This window comes from Callithrix jacchus, chromosome 9 (genome assembly GCF_049354715.1).
Source record: "Callithrix jacchus isolate 240 chromosome 9, calJac240_pri, whole genome shotgun sequence".
Classification (NCBI taxonomy): Eukaryota; Metazoa; Chordata; class Mammalia; order Primates; family Cebidae; genus Callithrix; species Callithrix jacchus.
In genome coordinates, this window is record NC_133510.1 from 76,188,562 (window position 1) to 76,206,741 (window position 18,180).

Below are 18,180 nucleotides of genomic sequence, written 5' to 3' on the forward strand. Positions count from 1 at the left end.
ACTAGAATACCCAGCTTAGAGAAGAACATAAATCATTTGAAGGAGCCAAAAAATACAGGATGAGAACTTCCTGAAGCATACACAAGTTTCAATAGCTGAATTGATCAAGCAGAAGAAAGGATATCAGAGATTGAAGATCAAGTCAATGAAATAAAATGAGAAGGCAAGATTAGAGAAAAAAGAGTGAAAAGAAATGAACAAAGCCTCCAAGAAATATGGGACTATGTTGAAATACCTAATATATGCTTGATCAGTATACCTGAAGGTGATGGGAAGAATGAATCCCAGTTGGAAAACCCTCTTCAGGATATTATCCAGGACAACTTCCCCAACCTAGCAAGGAAGGCAGGAAATCCAGGAAATATAGAAAACACCACAAAGATACTCATTAAGAAGAGCAACCCAAGGCATATAATCATCAGATTCACCAGGGCTGAAATGAAGGAAAAATTGTTAAGGGTAGTCAGAGAGAAAGGTTGGGTAACCAACAAAGGGAAGCCCCTTAGAGTCACAGTGGATCTCTCAGCAGAAACCCTACCAGCCAGAAGAGCCCAGAATTTCATATCCAGCCAAACTAAGCTTCATAAGTGAAGGAGAAATAAAATTCTTTATGGACCATCAAATGCTGGAGATTTCATTGCCACCAGACCTGCCTTACAAGAGCTTCTGAATGAAGCACTAAACATGGAAAGGAATAACAAGTATGATCCACTACAAAAGTGTCCAATATGGTAAAGACTGAGGACATAATGAAGAAACTGCTTCAACTAATGGACAAATTAACCAGCCAGTAACAAAATGGCATATCAAATTCATACATAGCAATATTAACATTAAATGTAAATGGCCTAAGTGCCATAATCAAGACACATACTGACAAAATGGATAAAAAGTCAAGACCCACTGCCATGCTGTATTCAGGAGCCCCATGACATGTGCAAAGACACACATAGACTCAAAATAAAGAGATGGAAGAAGATTTACCAAGCAAATGGAGAGAGAAAAAAAAAAAAAAAAAAAAAAAGCATTGGGTTGCAATCCTAGTCTCTGATAAAAATGGACTTCAAATCAACAAAGATCAAAAGAGACAAAAAAAAAAAGCATTACACAATGGTAAAAGGATCAATGCAACAAGAAGAGCTAACTATCCTAAATATATATGCACCCAATACAGTAGCACCCAGATACGTAAAGCAAGTTCTTAATGACCTACAAAGAGACTTAGACTCCTGCACAGCAATAGTGGGAGATATTAACACCCCACTGTCAATATTAGACAGATCAATGAGACAGAAAATCACAAGGACATCCAGGACTCGAATGCAGATCTGGACCAAGCAGACCTAATAGATATCTACAGAACTCTCTACCCCAAATTCATTCTTCTCAGCACAACGTCACACTTACTCTAAAATTGGTCACATAATTGGAAATAAATTTCTCCTCAGCAAATTCAAAAGAACAAAAATCATAACAACCAGTCTCTCAGATGACAGTGCAATCAAATTTGAACTCAAGATTAAGAAACTCACTCAAAAACATAACTATATGGAAACTGAACACCTTGCTCCTGAATGGCAACTGGATAAAAAATGAAATGAAGGTAGACATAAAGATGTTCTTAGAAACCAATAAGAACAAGGACACAACATACCAGAATCTCTGGGACACATTTAAAGCAGTGTCTAGAGGGAAATTTATAGCAATAAATGCCACATGAGAAGCAAGGAGAGATCTAAAATTGACAACTTCTCATCAAAATTGAAAGAGCTAGAGGAGGAAGATTAAAAAAAAAAAAAAACCAAAAGCTAGCAGAAAACAAGAAAAAACTAAGATCAGAGCAGAACGAAAAGAGATAGAGACACAAAAAACTTCAAGAAATCAATAAATCCAGGAGCTGGTTTTTTTTAAAAGATCAACAAAATAGACAGACTGATAGCCAAATTAATAAAAAAGAAAAAAGAAGAATCAAATAGATGTAATAAAAAACGATAAAGAGGATATCGCCACTGATTTCATAGAAATATGAACTGCCATCATAGATTACTACAAACTATTCAATGCACATAAATCAGTGAATCTGGATGAAATGGATAAATTCCTGGACACAGGCAACCTCCAAAGACTAAATCAGAAAGGAGTTGCAACCCTGAATAGACCAATAACAAGGGCTGAAGTTGAGGCAGCAATTAATAGTCTACCAAACAAAGAAAGCCCAGGTCCAAAGCTTCACAGTCTAATTCTACCAGACGAACAAAGAGGAGCTAGTACCATTCCTTCAGAAATTATTTGAAACAATACAAAAAGAGGGAATCCTACCTAACTCATTTTATGAGACCAACATCATCCTGATACCAAACCCTGGAGAGACACAACTATAAAAGAAAACGTCAGGCCAATCTCCATAATGAACATGGATGCAAAAATCTTCAATAAAATGTGGGAGACATAATGCAACAGCACATCAAAAAAAACTTATCCACCACAATCAAGTAGCCTTTATCCTGGGGTTACAATGATGGTTCAACATACACAAATCTATAAACATAATCCCTCACATAAACAGAACCAAAGACAAAAACCACATGATTATTGCAATAGATGCAGAGAAGGCTTTTGACGAAATTCAGTAGCCTTTTATGCTAAAAACTCTCAATAAACTAGGTATCGATGGAATGTATCTCAAAATAATAAAAGCTATTTCCAACAAATCAACAGCCAATATCATACTGAACAGGCAAAAACTGGAGGCATTCCCTTTGAAAACTGGCAGTAGACAAGGTTGCCCTTTCTCACCACTCCTATTTAATATAGTATTAGAAATCCTAGCCAGAGCAATAGGCAAGAAAAGAAATAAAGGGTATTCAATTAGGAAAAGAGGAAGTCAAATTGTCTCTATATGCCAATGACATGATTGTATATTTAGAAGACCCAATCATCTCAGCCCAAAATCTCCTTAAGCTTATAAGCAACTTCATCAGTCTCAGGATACAAAGTCAATGTGAAGAAATCACAAGCATTCCTATACACCAATAAGAGAAAGCCAATTCATGGGCGAATTCCCATTCACAATTGCTACAAAGATAATAAAATACCTAGGAGCACAAATAACAAAGGATGTAAAAACCTCTTCAAGGAGAACTACAAACCCCTCAAGGAAATAAGAGGGGACAAAAACAGATGGAAAAACATCCCATACTTGTGGTTAGGAAGAATCAATATCATGAAAATGGACACATTGCCAAAAGTAATTTATAGATTCAACACTATCTCCATCAAGCTACCATTGATCTTCTTCCAGAACTGGAAAAACCGCCTTAAATTTCATATGGAACCAAAAGATAACCTGCATAGCCAAGACAATCCTAAGCAAAAAGAACAAAGCTGGAGGCATCACGCTGCCTGACTTCAAACTATATCATAAGGCTACAGCAATCAAAAGAGCATGGTACTCATACCAAAACAGACATATAGACCAGTGGACCAGAAGAGAGGCCTTGGAAGCAATGCCACACATCTACAACCATCTGATCTTTGACAAACCTGGCAAAAACAAGCAATGGGGAAAGAATTTCCTGTTTAATAAATGGTCTTGAGAAAACTGGCTAGCCACATGCAGAAACCTGAAACTTGACCCTTTCTTGACACCTTACACTAAAATTAACTCCAGATGGATTAAAGATTTAAACATATTTAAACATAAGACCTAACACCATAAAAACCAGAGAAGAAAACCTAGCCAAAACCATTCAGGACATAGGCATAGGCAAGGACTTCATGACTAAAACACCAAAAGCATAGGCAACAAAAACCAAAGTAGACAAATGGGATCTAATTATACTTAAGAGCTTCTGCACAGCAAAAGAAACAATTATTAGAGTGAATCAGCAACCAACAGAATGGGAAAAAATTTTTGCAGTCTACACATCTGACAAAGGGCTAATATCTAGAATCTACAAAGAACTGAAGTAGATTTACAAAGAAAAAAACATTCAAAAGTGGGTGAAGTATATGAACGACACTTATCAAAAGAAGACATATACAAGTTCAACAAACATGAAAAAATGCTCATCATCACTGGTCATTAGAGAAATGCAAATCAAAACCACATTGAGATACCACCTTACCCCAGTTAGAATGATGATCATTAAAAAATCTGGAAGCAACAGATGCCAGAGGATGTGGAGAAATAGGAACACTTTTAAACTGTTGGTGAGAGTGTAAATTAGTTCAACCATTGTGCAAGACGATGTGGCGATTCCCCAAGAATCGAGAAACAGAGATTCCATTTGACCCAGCAATCCCGTTACTTGGTATATACTCAAAGGATTATAAATGGTTCTATTATAAAGACACATGCACAGGTATGTTCATTGCAGCACTGTTTACAATAGCAAAGACTTGGAACCGACCCAAATGCCTATCAATGATAGACTGGATAAAGAAAATGTGGCACATATACACCATGGAATACTGTGCAGCCATAGAGAACAATCAGTTTGTCTCATTTGTAAGGACATGGATGAATCTGGAAACCATCAGTCTCAGCAAACTGACATAGGAACAGAAAACCAAATACCACATGTTCTCACTCATAGGCAGGTGTTAAACTATGAGACACATGGGCACAGGGAGGGGAACATCACACACTGGGGTCTGTTGGGGGCTGGGGACTATGAAAGGGACAATGGGGAGTGGGGAGGTTGGGAAGGGATAATACTGGGAGAAATTCCTGATATGGGTGACGGGGGGATGGAGACAGCAAATCACTATGGCACGTGTGTACCTATGCAACAACCCTGCAAGATCTGCACATGTACCCCATAACTTAAAGTACAGTAAGAAAATTTTTAAAAATCTATATTTCTTGAAGATGAAATTCTTATATTTCTTGGCTCTGCAGCATATGACTTTCCATTGTTATATCTCTCCTCTTCCTCCAATTACTAAAATATGCCCACTTTTCCTTTCAAATTATCACATAAGGTGGGATTAATGCAGTCTTATCCTATTATCTCAATTTATAAAAAGTCTTCATGCTTTAAAAATAATCTTCATTTAATAGTAACAGTTAATATATTTTTAAAGTTTTACTGTTTTCTTATATGATTAGATATTATGGGATATTATGGGATACTGAGAGTGATATTATGGGATACTTTTGCAAATCTCCACAGCTGTTAGATTAGTGCCTCATAGGCAATAATATAAGTAATGTCAGTAATTACCTGGAGGCCAAAGGATTAACCTTGACAACCTGTTTATACTCCAGGAAAAAAATAATTTCAATTCTTGTTGCTGTTTGATGTCATTGAGAAGTTAAAGAAGACTCCAAATAGAAGACTAGATAATTAGTAATAACAGTTTGAAGAATAAGTAAACATACAAAAAATTTGAGTATAACTGCTAAGAAACTACTTGCAATCATGGTAAGACCCTTTGGTAACTAATGGGACAGTTATATTTAGTTTAAAAATGGCAGTTTTATTAAGATATAAGAAAATAACAAAAACAATTAAAAATTTGTGCCATGACTCAAGAAATGACAGATAACTTGTCTGTCACTGTTTTGAATAAAATAAAACAAAATATAATTTAAAAATGAAAGGATATAATTAGGCTGAAAAATATCCCCAGAGTAAACAACATTATTAAAAAAAAGACTGTTAGCTAAGCAATATATTAAATGTCAGTTAATTGTAATCAAAGTAAGTTTGAAATGAGTGTTAGATTTTGTTAAAATATCAGATAGCAAAGGATTCAATTATGTCTTGATTATAGCTGTAGTCTGTCAGATATAAGAAGGATAGGTAAGAATGTATGGGGAGACATATGTTAAAGTAAAATATTCAGTGTTATATTTTACTTCTCCTTTCTAACTCCCGTTTTTTTCAGAACAACTTTATTTCTGAAATTACATTTTAACTATTTTGAGATTTCTTATTAGATTTTGCTTGACTTGATGACTTAAAGATAGTAGTAAAAGCAAAGAAATATAAAGTAGTAACAAACATAAAAACTCTCTTGATCTATATTTTATAAAATATTATAGTCTTTCTACAAAATTGCCAGTCCCAAAAACCTTTTGTATACTTAATAAAATATTCCCTTTGTATGCTTTCAGTGTTTGAAGCCAACATGAAGGGAAGGAAATTATAATTTCTAATGATTTTCCAAGTGACTACTTAGAAATATTTTAGCTGTGGCCAACTATGGCACTCGTGGGTGCCCAGCTACTCTTTTACAATAAATGGTGTACAGGTGGAGACTTTTGTGTTCTCCTCAAACTCTCCTCCCCCTTGATCTTCAGAATATACCTCCTTTCAAACATTCACAGATTACATAGCTAAAGGACCTACCACTTATGTGAAATAAATTCTTGATTGATTCATTCATTTTTCCTTGGGAGCAAATAGAAATAATAAAATAAGAATTTGCATAAGACTATTTCTAGGAAGTATGATAGAGAGCTTGTACTATAAAACATGGGTTTTTAAAAAATAAAATGTAAGTTTGTAGTCACAGGTAGATGAGATTAGAGTTATATAAGTTACATATTTATAGTGCTGTAATTTTGAAGAAAATAACATTTATTAAGTGCATATTAACAACTAGGCACTGTGACTTTTATATACGAATTCATTTAATATTCTCAATGTTTCTATAAAATAAGCATTAATCTTGACGTAGAATAAAAGCAATATTTTTTCAAATCCTAGAGTGAATAAATGATAGGGCATGTATTTGAACCAAGAATTATTTGACTCCAAAGCCAATGATTATTTCTATTTGCTTTGTGATTCATTTAAAATATGCATTAAATATATAGAAAGATAATAAAATATGTTAAAGGTATAAAGAAGTTGAAATAACTAATTCAGTTTGAGATTATTGAGTAAGTGTTAAGCAGGAGGGTGTTAATTTTTTCATGTAGTTCTTAAACCAGTTGGTATTAGAACAACATTCCATACAGAATAGAGCCCTTTAAAAGAAAGAGGAATAATGTCTTTGTGGAATTGTAATAACATTCTACACAGTTGTTTGATAAAGTGTGTCAGAATGTGTAGGTAAACACAAGTCTGGGGGCATATAACAAATGCTAGAACCTTCAAGCGTATATTATAGACAAGTGAAAACTAATAGGTACTTTTGGGCAGAATATTAATCTAATCATATATATCAGTTGAATGAATAAATAAATGAGTTTATATGTCAAGGGACAAATATTTTAGTCTTGAGTTTTCCCTTAAATTGCCTATATGTTATTCTAGAATTTTTCATGAAGTTACTTATAAACAAAAAGCATTTCTTTTTAAATGGCTCATTAACATGAGAAATACAGTGGCTTATTTTTATTACAGACTATATCTCTGTAACTGTCTTCCTGAGAATTTTATTGAAATGGTAAAGTTTTCTGTGACCGAGAGGTGTTTGAGGCAACAGCTGTTTAACTGACGATTTCTGAATTCCATCTTTATCTTTCTATTCATTAGATATTCATTTGAAGTTAAAAAATTAAAGCCCATCTGTATTTCTCTCCCTTACTGCCCAATACCAATTCTACATATCCTGATGTGCCTAACTTTACATTTGCAGAGGCATGTACCTGTTATCTGAGAAGTGTCATCTTGTTTACAGAATGGGTGACAGATCCTTTCCACTTTGCTTAGTGGTTCTCACATAAATTACTCTTGAGAAAATGCTCTTTGAAGATATAACCAGATGGTTTCTCTCACATACTTGAGTAGCAGATTGGCAGTTTAGTTCTCTTTCATCAATTGTTGTGTGGCTATTTCCTATCTTCCCCATGGGTGAGGATGCCAGGTAGATTTATGTCCAAAAACATACAGAGAAAATAAATTATCAGTAAGTTCTTTCTTACCAAGTCATTAGACAGAAGTCTGGCAGACTGTATTGAGAATTCCTCAGTGCTGCAGAAATGTTTTATCTCGCTGGGGTTATTTGCTGCAATTGAGATGAGGTCGGAGTCCCTTAAATTCATCAAACCACACCAATTACTCTTATTTTTTTTCTAATGCTGGGTGACATTATGAAATTAGCATTACCAGAAAAGACATTATTTAAGAGGTCATTTTTAGAGTGTTGTGTCTAGAGTAATTATGAATATGCCAAGTTAGAAATAAAACACCTCCCCCTGACCTTTGCTGCTTAAGTCATGACACTTCCTTTTTATTTCTTGTTGTCTTCCTCTTCCACCCCCATTCTGGAACTCACAGCTATCATTGCTTCAGAGTGTACTACAACTACCTGCATGGTCAAAAGTAGAGCCTTTCTCCGGGCCTCATGTTTTTAACCTTCATCTGCTACTGACTGGTAGGGTATTTAATGCTGATCATTTTGCCTCCCAGCATTAGCAAAGCTTAAATAATTTCTTAATAATAGTGACTGATTGGGAAATTACTTTTTTACTGCATGGGATTTCTGAGACTCAGGAATAAAAAGAAGACAAAATTCTAATTCTAATTCAGATTTTCCCTTACTATTTTAGAAATTGATCTCCCTTTAATTTGTTATTCTGAATCAGGAATGTTATTTACATTCTCCCAAATGCTGGCAATTTTACATTTGAGTTTACAAATTGCTCAATTAGAGTAGAAAGAATCAATCCAGCTGCTTATCAGAAATTAAAGAAGGTCTGTGTGATTGGCATCATGCTCAGTACCAATATCCCACCACAGCCATGTTCATGCATCTATTGCTGGATAATGAAAATACGTGACATTACATAGAAACTTTGCAGGTGTAATTGAGATTATAGATCTTAAGAAGGGATCCTACACTGGATTATCAGATGAACCCATTTCATTTGGTAGAGAAATTTCTTAAGCTAGAGTTAGAGATAAGTGGCAGGAAGAGAAGTCAGAACTAAAATGTGGTAAGAAACTGTCCTGTTATTTATGGCTTTGAAGATGGAAAGGGCAACATGACTAGAGATACAGATGGCTTTGAGGAGGTGGGAGAGGCTCCAACCTAATAGTCACCAAGGAAACAGAGTCCTCACTTTTACAACTGCTTAGAAATAAGTTCTGTCAACAACTTAAATACATCTGGAAGTAGATTGTTTCCAGAGCCTCTAGAATGCAGCAAAATTCTGCAGATACCTTAATTTTGGCCTTGTGAGATTTCGAGAAGAAGGACCAGATGAGTCATGCCATACCAGAACTTCTGAATGATGAAAATGAGAAATAGATAAAATTTTATATTTTTGATATATGTTACAAGAGTGATAGAAAATTAATACAGGTGTGACATCAGCAACATGGCAAAATAGGAAACTCTAACTCTCCCTCCACATACAGACACACCAAATAAACATGTATTTATTGATCAATTCTTAAAGTTAGAGAAAGTCACATGAGAGACTCCTATCGACTAGGCAACTGAGAAAACATGCACGACAAATGAGAAGGAAAAGCACAGAAACACGTTCATTGGCCCCTACCCTGGGCACTGTCCCATAACGTCAAGAGAGGAATCCCCAACACTGAACTTCTCACTATGGAGAATAGGATTTGATTTCACATATACCACCCTCACTGAAACCCATGGTGTAACTCTTCAATTCACCAATTCTGGGAGTAAAGAGGATTAAACACATGCATCTTTTTCTGGAACACAGGAAAAAAGCAGCAGTTTTATATGAATGTGCAAGTGCTTCCAGGGCTTTCAACCTTCGGAAGAGTGTAGAGAAGGGGCTTAAGAAAACACTTCCACCAGAATCTCTAGGATACATTTAAAGCAGTGTCTAGAGGGAAATTTATGGCAACAAATGCCCACATGAGAAGCAAGGAAAAATCTAAAATTGACATCCTATCATCAAAATTGAAAAAGCTAGAGGAGCAAGATCAAAAAACTCAAAAGCTAGCAGAAGACAAGAAATAACTAAGATCAGAGCAGAAATGAAGGAAATAGAAACAAATTAAACCATTCAAAAAATCAATAAATCCAGGAGCTGGTTTTTGAAAAGATCAACAAAATAGACCACTCCCCAGGTTAATAAAAAAGAAAATAAAGAAAATTCAAATAGATGCAATAAAAAATGATAAAAGGGATATCACCACTGATTCCACAAAAATACAAACTACAATCAGAAATTACCACAAACAAGTCTATGCACATAAACCAGTAAACCTGGAAGACATGGATAAATTACTGAACACTTGCACCCCAACCAAGCCTAAACCAGGAGGAAGTTGATACCCTGAATAAGCCAATAACAAGGGCTGAAGTTGAGGCAGCAATTAATAGCCTACTAACCAAAAAAAGCCCAGACCCAGATGGGTTGACAGATGAATTCTACCAGACATAAAACGAGGATCTGGTATCACTCCTCCTGAAACTATTCCAAACAATCCAAAAAGAGGGAATCCTTCCCAAGTCATTTTATGAGACCAAGATCGTCCTGATATCAAAACCCAGCAGACACTCAGCAAAAAATGAGAAAACTTCAGGTCAATATCCATGATGGACATAGATGCAAAAATCTTCAATAAAATACTAGCAAACCGATTGCAACAGCACATCAAAAAGCTTATCCATCACAATCAAGTAGGCTTCACTCTGGGGATGCAAGGCTGGTTCAACATACGCAAGTCTATAAACGTAATCTACCACATAAACAGAACCGAAGACAAAAACCACATGATTATCTCAATAGATGCAGAGATCCCCGAAAAAATTCAACGGCCCTTTATGCTAAAAATTCTCAATAAACTATGTATCAGTGGAACATATCTCAAAATAATAAAAGCTTTTTATGATAAACCCACAGGCAATATCATACTGAATGGGAAAAAACTGGAAGCACTCCCTTTGAAATCTGGTACTAGACAAGGATTCTCTCTCTTCAATATAGTATTTGAAGTTCTAGCCAGAACAATCAGGCAAAAAGAAGAAATGAGGGTATTCAGTTAGGATAGGAGAAAGTTAGGTTGTCTCTATTTGCAGGAGACATGATTGTATATTTAGAAGACCCCATCATCTCAGCCCAAAATCTGCTTAAACTGATTAGCAACTTCAGCAAACTCTCTGGATACAAAATCACTGTGCAGAAATCACAAGCATTCCTATACACCAATAACAGACTAAAAGAGGGTCAAATCAAGAGCAAACTCCCATTCACAATTGCTACAAAGGGAATAAAATACCTAGGAATACAACTAACAAAGGATGTAAAGCACCTCCTCAAGGAGAACTACAAATCACTGCTCAAGGAAATAAGAGAGGACACAAACAGATTGAAAAACATTCCGTGCTCATGAATAGGAAGAATCAATATTGTGGAAATGGTCATACTGCCCATAGTAATTTACAGATTCAACACTATCCTCATCAAGCTATCTATGACCCTCTCCACAGAACTGGAAAAAAAAAACCTTAAAATTCATAAGGAACCAAGAAAGAGCCCACATAGCCAAGACAATCTTAAGCAAAAACAAGAAAGCTGGAGGTATCATGGTACCTGACTTTAAACTATACTACAAGGCTGCAGTAATCTAAACAGTATGGTACTGGTACCAAAACAGAGATATAGACCAATGGAAAAGATCAGAGGCATTGGAGGCAACACAACATATCTACAACCAAACAATCTTTGATAAACCTGACAAAAACAAGCAATGGGGAAATGATTCCCTGTTTAATAAATGGTGTTGGGAAAACTGGCTAGCCATGTGCAGAAAACCGAAACTGAGCCCCTTCCTGACCTTATACTAAAATTATCTCTTGATTGACTAAAGATAAACATAAGACCTAACATCATAAAAATCCAAAAAGAAAACCTCGGCAATACCATTCAGGACATAGGCAAGGACTTCATGACTAAAACACCAAAAGCAGTGGCAACAAAAGCCAAAATAGATAAATGGAATCTAATTAAATTCCAGAGCTTGTAAACAGCAAAAGAAACAATCATTAGAGTGAATGGGAAACCAACAGAATGGGAAAAAAATTTTGCAATCTACCTATATGACAAAGGGCTAATAACCAGAATCTACAAAGAACCAAAACAGATTTACAAGAAATAAATGAACCCATTTAAAAATGGGTGAATGACATGAGCAGCCACTTTTTAAAAGAAGACATATATGAGACCAATAAACATATGAAAAAATGCTCATCATCACTGGTCATAGAAAATTGCAAGTCAAAAAAATATTGAGATACCATCTCATGCTGGTTAGAATGGCGATCATTAAAAAATATGAAGACAACAGATGCTGGAGAGGATGTAGAGAAATAGGAACACTTTTACACTGTTGGTGGGAGTGTAAATTAGTTCAACCATTGTGGAAGACAGTGTGGCAATTCTTCAAGGACCTAGAAATAGAAATTCCATTGACCCAGTAATCAATTACTGGGTATATACCCAAGGATTATAAATTGTTCTATTATAAGGACATATGCACACGTATGTTCATTGTGGCACTGTTTACAATAGCAAAGACTTAGAACCAACCCAAATGCCCATCAATGATAGACTGGACAAGGTAAATGTGCACCTATACACCATGGAATACTATGCAGCCACAAGAAACGAGTTTGTGTCCTTTGTAGGGACATGGATGAATCTGGAAAACATCATTCTCAGCAAACTGATACAAGAACAGAAAATCGACCACATATTCTTACTCATAGGTGGGTGTTGAACAATGAGAACACATGGACACAGGGAGGGGAGCATCACACACTGGGGTCTGTATGGGGGGACTAAAGGAGGGACAGTGGGAGGATTGGGAGGTTGGGGAGGGATAACATGGGGAGAAATGCCAGATATAGGTGAAGGGGGAATGTAGGCAGCAAACCACATTGCCATGTATGTACCTATGCAACAATCCTGCATGATCTGCACATGTACCCCAGAACCTAAAATACAATTATATATATTATATATATAATTATATATATAATATATATAATATTGCCTCCCAAATATATATATTATATATAAATGAAAAAGAAATGAAAACACTTCCCAATGTGTGTCCATAGAAAAGGTTTATGACATACTCTTTTAGTGGCTACTGTGTGTCCTTGATTCAAACTAATGTTCATCAAAAATTTGAAAGGGCTGGCTAATATTAACCATCACCAGACTGAGAAAAGAATTTGCATTCAGAAGACCTACTTCTCTAGTTCACCCCAGTGATAACTCCATGTCTATCAGACCCTCCTGGAAGGAATTTGCCCACACATTGAATATCTCAACATTTATATTTTCCCCCCAAGTGACTGCCTCCCAAATCTCTTAGTTCTTGAGCAGAGAGGCCTGGCATATAAGTGTCTCTCTAGACCATAGAAAAAGAGGAGTATTATTACACGGGTATACAAGCACTTTCAAGGTCTTTAGCCTATAGAAGCCATGCAGAGAAGAGGCTTTAAAATATGACTGTTTCTCCCGGAATGAATCATAACACAATTTTGCACTGGCTACTTGGCTTCTAACTTGCATTAGAAAGTTAAACAGGCAGACAAATGTTAGCCTTCCAGAAGCCTGAGAAGCAGATTGATACTTCCTGATCATTTTCTTCCAAATCACCCTAGCAATAACTCCTATTCTATGAATCCCTCCTGGAAATTTTCCACACACTGAGCATCCAAACTTTAATAGCTTCTACTTGAGGGATTGCATTCTAAACCTACCTCTGGAAGGAGGAAGAACTAGACATATGCAAATTTCCCCAGACCACAGAATGAAGAATTGGGTTTAAATGAACACATGAATAGTCCAGGGTCTACATTTTCTTGAGGCAATGCAAAAGGGGTAGGGACATGCAGTTTCCATTTACTCTCTGAAAGAGGGTTATGGCACACACTTCCAGTGGCTACTTGATGTCCCAGCTTCTAACAAAAATTTGCATGATGGAACTTACAGGGTAAATAAATAATGGCCTTCTGGCAGCTGGAGCCAGAAAGCAGAACTTTATCAGCTTCATCTCCAACTTTGTCCCAGTGATGAATCTATACCTACTCATTGTTCCTAGAAAAAGCTTGGCCACCCACTGAGTACCACAGTATCCACAGTTCTCACCAAAGAGACCATCTCTTTAATAATTAGCTCTAGAAGCCAATGGGGCTTTGTCTTTCTGAGTAGCTGTAGACCACAGTAAACAAAGAGGTGAACTTACAATGTGTCCACATCTAGCAGCTATCACCATAGGATCTCAAGCTACAGCCTGAATGTGAGTAGAGGCATTTGCCACAGATTGTCTTCACAGGTTAGTGCAAGCAAAGTGAGATATAAATGGCAGTTCAGCTTCACCATGAAGATAGAAGTAATTGATCCACACAACAAAACCCCTCACTTTTCCAACATCAAGAGAGTCTAATCCTACTTTACCAGTCTCATGGTACTGATAGGATGTGGCACATCCTAAGCTCCAGGTGGCTACCAAAAACAGAGACAGCAGTACAGACAAAAATACTGACCTGAGAGTATCTTAAAAGATTTGGACAAAGAGACTGGTGAGATTCATCTCCTACAATAAGCCATTCTGACAAGAGAGGGAGAAATAGCCATCTTATAGTATGCAAAGACACCAATACAGAGTCAAGGAAAATAAAGAAACATAATGTATTCCAGATAAAAGAACGAGATAAATTTCCAGAAACTAACCTGAGTGAAGATATGTTTTACCTGGAAAGTAACACAGTGGTCATAAATATTACCATTGACTTCAGGAGAGCATTACAAAAAGAAACTCGGAATTTCAACAAATTATATATGTGTATTATATGTATACAGACTAGATCAAGCAAAAGAAAGGATCAGTCACTGAAATCATACAATCTGGGAAAAAGAAAGAAAGAAGAAAAAAGAAAAGAAAGAGAAAAAAGAGAAAAGGAAGGAAGGAAAAGATGAGTGAGGAGAGTTTGAGAGACTTGTAAAACACTATTAGGCATTGTAAGTCAACCAGAAAGAGAAGAGAGAGAAAAAATAAAAATGAAAATGGAAATCAAAGAAATAATTACAGAAAACTTGCCAACCCCATGAAAGGAAATAGAAATTCAAACCCAGAAAGTCCAAAAAAATAGCAAATACCATGAATACAAAGGGACCCACACTGAATCCCATCATAATCAAATCGTCGAAAGTTAAAGAGTTTTACAAGCAGAAAGGGAGAAGTAAATTGTTACATAGAATGAAATTCCTGTAAGTTTATCTACATATTTTTTCAGCAGAAACCTTCTTAACTAACGTGGAGTGAAATGGTAGATTCAAAATCCTGAACGAAAAAAAATCTTCCAAATCCAAATACTTTACCCAGAAATCCATATTTCAAAATGAAGAGGTTATACTTTCTATGACAAACAAAAGATAGGAGAGTTAATGACCATTAGAAGGTTCTTACAAGAAATGCTAAAAGGAGTTCTTTAAGCTGAAGAAAGAGAACACTAATTAGTAATGTTAAATGAAAATATAAAACTCACTGGTAAAAGTAAGTACATTGTCAAATAAAAACGCTCTGATACTGTAATGGTAGTGAGTAAACAATTGTATCTCTGGTATAAATGTGGAAAAGCAAACCTATGAAAAACAACTAAAGCTACAATAATTTGTTAAGGATACAAAATATTTTTAAATGTAAATTATGACATTAAAAACAAAATGAGAGAAAGTACAATAAAAATCTAGTTTGTGTATGTGATCAAAGTTAATTTGTAATCATCTTAAAATACCCAGTTATAAGTATAAGCATTTTATGTAAGCTTCTAGATGATCAGAAAGCAAAAGACTGTAATAGATGTACAAAAGATAAAAAGAAAATATCCAAAGACTGTCACTACAGAAAGTCATTAAATAACAAAGAAAGGGAGAGAAAGAAAGAAAGAAAAAATATATAAAACGGCCAGAAAAAAGTTAACAAAATTACACAGGTATGTTCTTATTTGTCAATAATTAGGTTGATTAGGAATGCATTAAATTCTCTAACAGCAAAAAAAATAAATAAATGAACAAAACAAACAAACAAACAAAACCTAGATTGGTTGAATATATTAAAAACAAGACTCAGTTATATGCTGCCAGCAAGAGACTTATACCACATTAAGGGCAATCAGACTGAAAGTGAAGGAATAGAAAAAGATATTCCATGCAAAGAAATAAAAAGGGAACAGAAGTAGCTCCACTTATTTTCAGACAAAATAAACTTTAGACAGAAAACTGTAAAAACAGATCAATAGGGTCACTTTATAGTGGTAAAATTGTAATATCAAGAGGATATTATAAATATATATGACCCCAACCTAGCACCTAAATATATGATGCAAACATGAAGATACCTTTAAGGGAGACATATTGCAACATATAATGAGATATAAATTATTATTTGATTACTTTTCAACATATGACAAATCTTTTCAGACAAACTATTGATAAGAAAACACTGGATTTGAGCTAGACATTAGACGAATAGGGCCTAACAGACATATACAGAACATTATGCCCAATGGCCAAGAAATACACATATATATCAATTATTTTCTGACTACAACAGTATAAAATTGGAAATCAATAGCAGGAGGAATCATAGAAAACTAATGAACATTTGGCAATTAAACAATATGCTCCTGAACAACTACTGAATCAAACAAAAAATAGAGAGGAAATTAAAAAATATACATCTAAAGACACAAAATTGAAAAGACAACATACCAAAATTTATGAGATGCAGCAAAAGCAGCTCTAAAAGAAAAGTTTGTAGCAATAAATGCCATATTAAAAAAAGACAAGAATAAATGAAGTCCAAAGTTAGTAAAAGGAAAGAAAAATCAGAAGAGAAATATATAAAATACAAAGTACAAAATAATGTCAATAAAATGAATTGTTTTTTAAAAGCAAAATAAAAAATCCTTAGCTAGACAAACTAAGAGAAAAAGAGAGAAGACTGAATAGATAAAATCATAAATGAAAGAGGAGACACTACAAATGACAACACAAATGTAAAGGACCATAGAGACTACTATGAACAATTATATGCCTGCAAATTGGATAATCTATAAAAAACAAATTCCTAGAAACATATAACCTACCTATACTTAATACAAATGAAATTGAAAATCTCAAAAAACTAATAATGAATTAAAAGATCAAATCAGTAATTAAAAATCTTTCATCAAATAAAATTCCAAGACCATATGGCTTTACGGCTCAATTCTACCAGACATTTAAAGAACTAATACAAGTCCTTCTTAAACTCTTTTTTATTTATTATTATTATTTTTAAATTTATTATACTTTAAGTACATACTTTGATTTTTTTAGCAAAGGTTTCAGGAGCACACAATGGGGAAAGGACAGTCTCTTCTATAAATGGTTTTGGGAAAATTGTATATTTACATACAGAAGAATAAAAATAAACATTTGTTTTTCTATTTATATAAGTATAAACTCAAACTGGATTAAATACTTAAACACCAGATTTGAACATATAAACTTATTGGAAGTAAACAGGGAAAAGTTCCATGACACTGACTTGGGCTGAGATATTTTGGATATGACCCCAAAAGCACAGGCAACAAAAGCAAAAATAAACAAATGAATTTTCACTGAAATAAATAGTTTTCCCACAGCAGGATAATAGAGTGAAGAGACAACCCACAGAATGGACAAAAATATTTGTAAATTCAATGTTCGATGAGGGGCTAATATTTGAAATATATAAGGAGCACAAAGTACTTAAAAACAAGAAAAGAAGTAACCCTATTAAAAATAGATGGCGTGAATATATATTTCTAGTCTTACAAATAGCTAACAGATATATGAAAAACATGCTGAACATGTTTAATCATCAAAGTAAATTAAAACTACAGTGACACATCACTTTATACTTGTTAGATTGACTATTATGAAAAAGATAAAAGATAAGTGTTGGCAAAGATGTAGAGAAAAGACAACCCTTAAACTTCCTTGGTGGTATTGTAAATTAATATATTTTGGTAAACAGCATGAAGGGTTTTCAAAATATAAATATATAATTACCATATGATCCAGCAATCTCATTACTGGTTGTATAGCCAAAAGAAGTGGAATCAGAATACCAAAGACATACATGCACTCACACGTTTATTATAGCATTATTAACAAAAGCTAAGATATGGAAACAACCTATATATCTGTAAAAAAATAAATTCTTAAAAATATATGTAATATATATTATA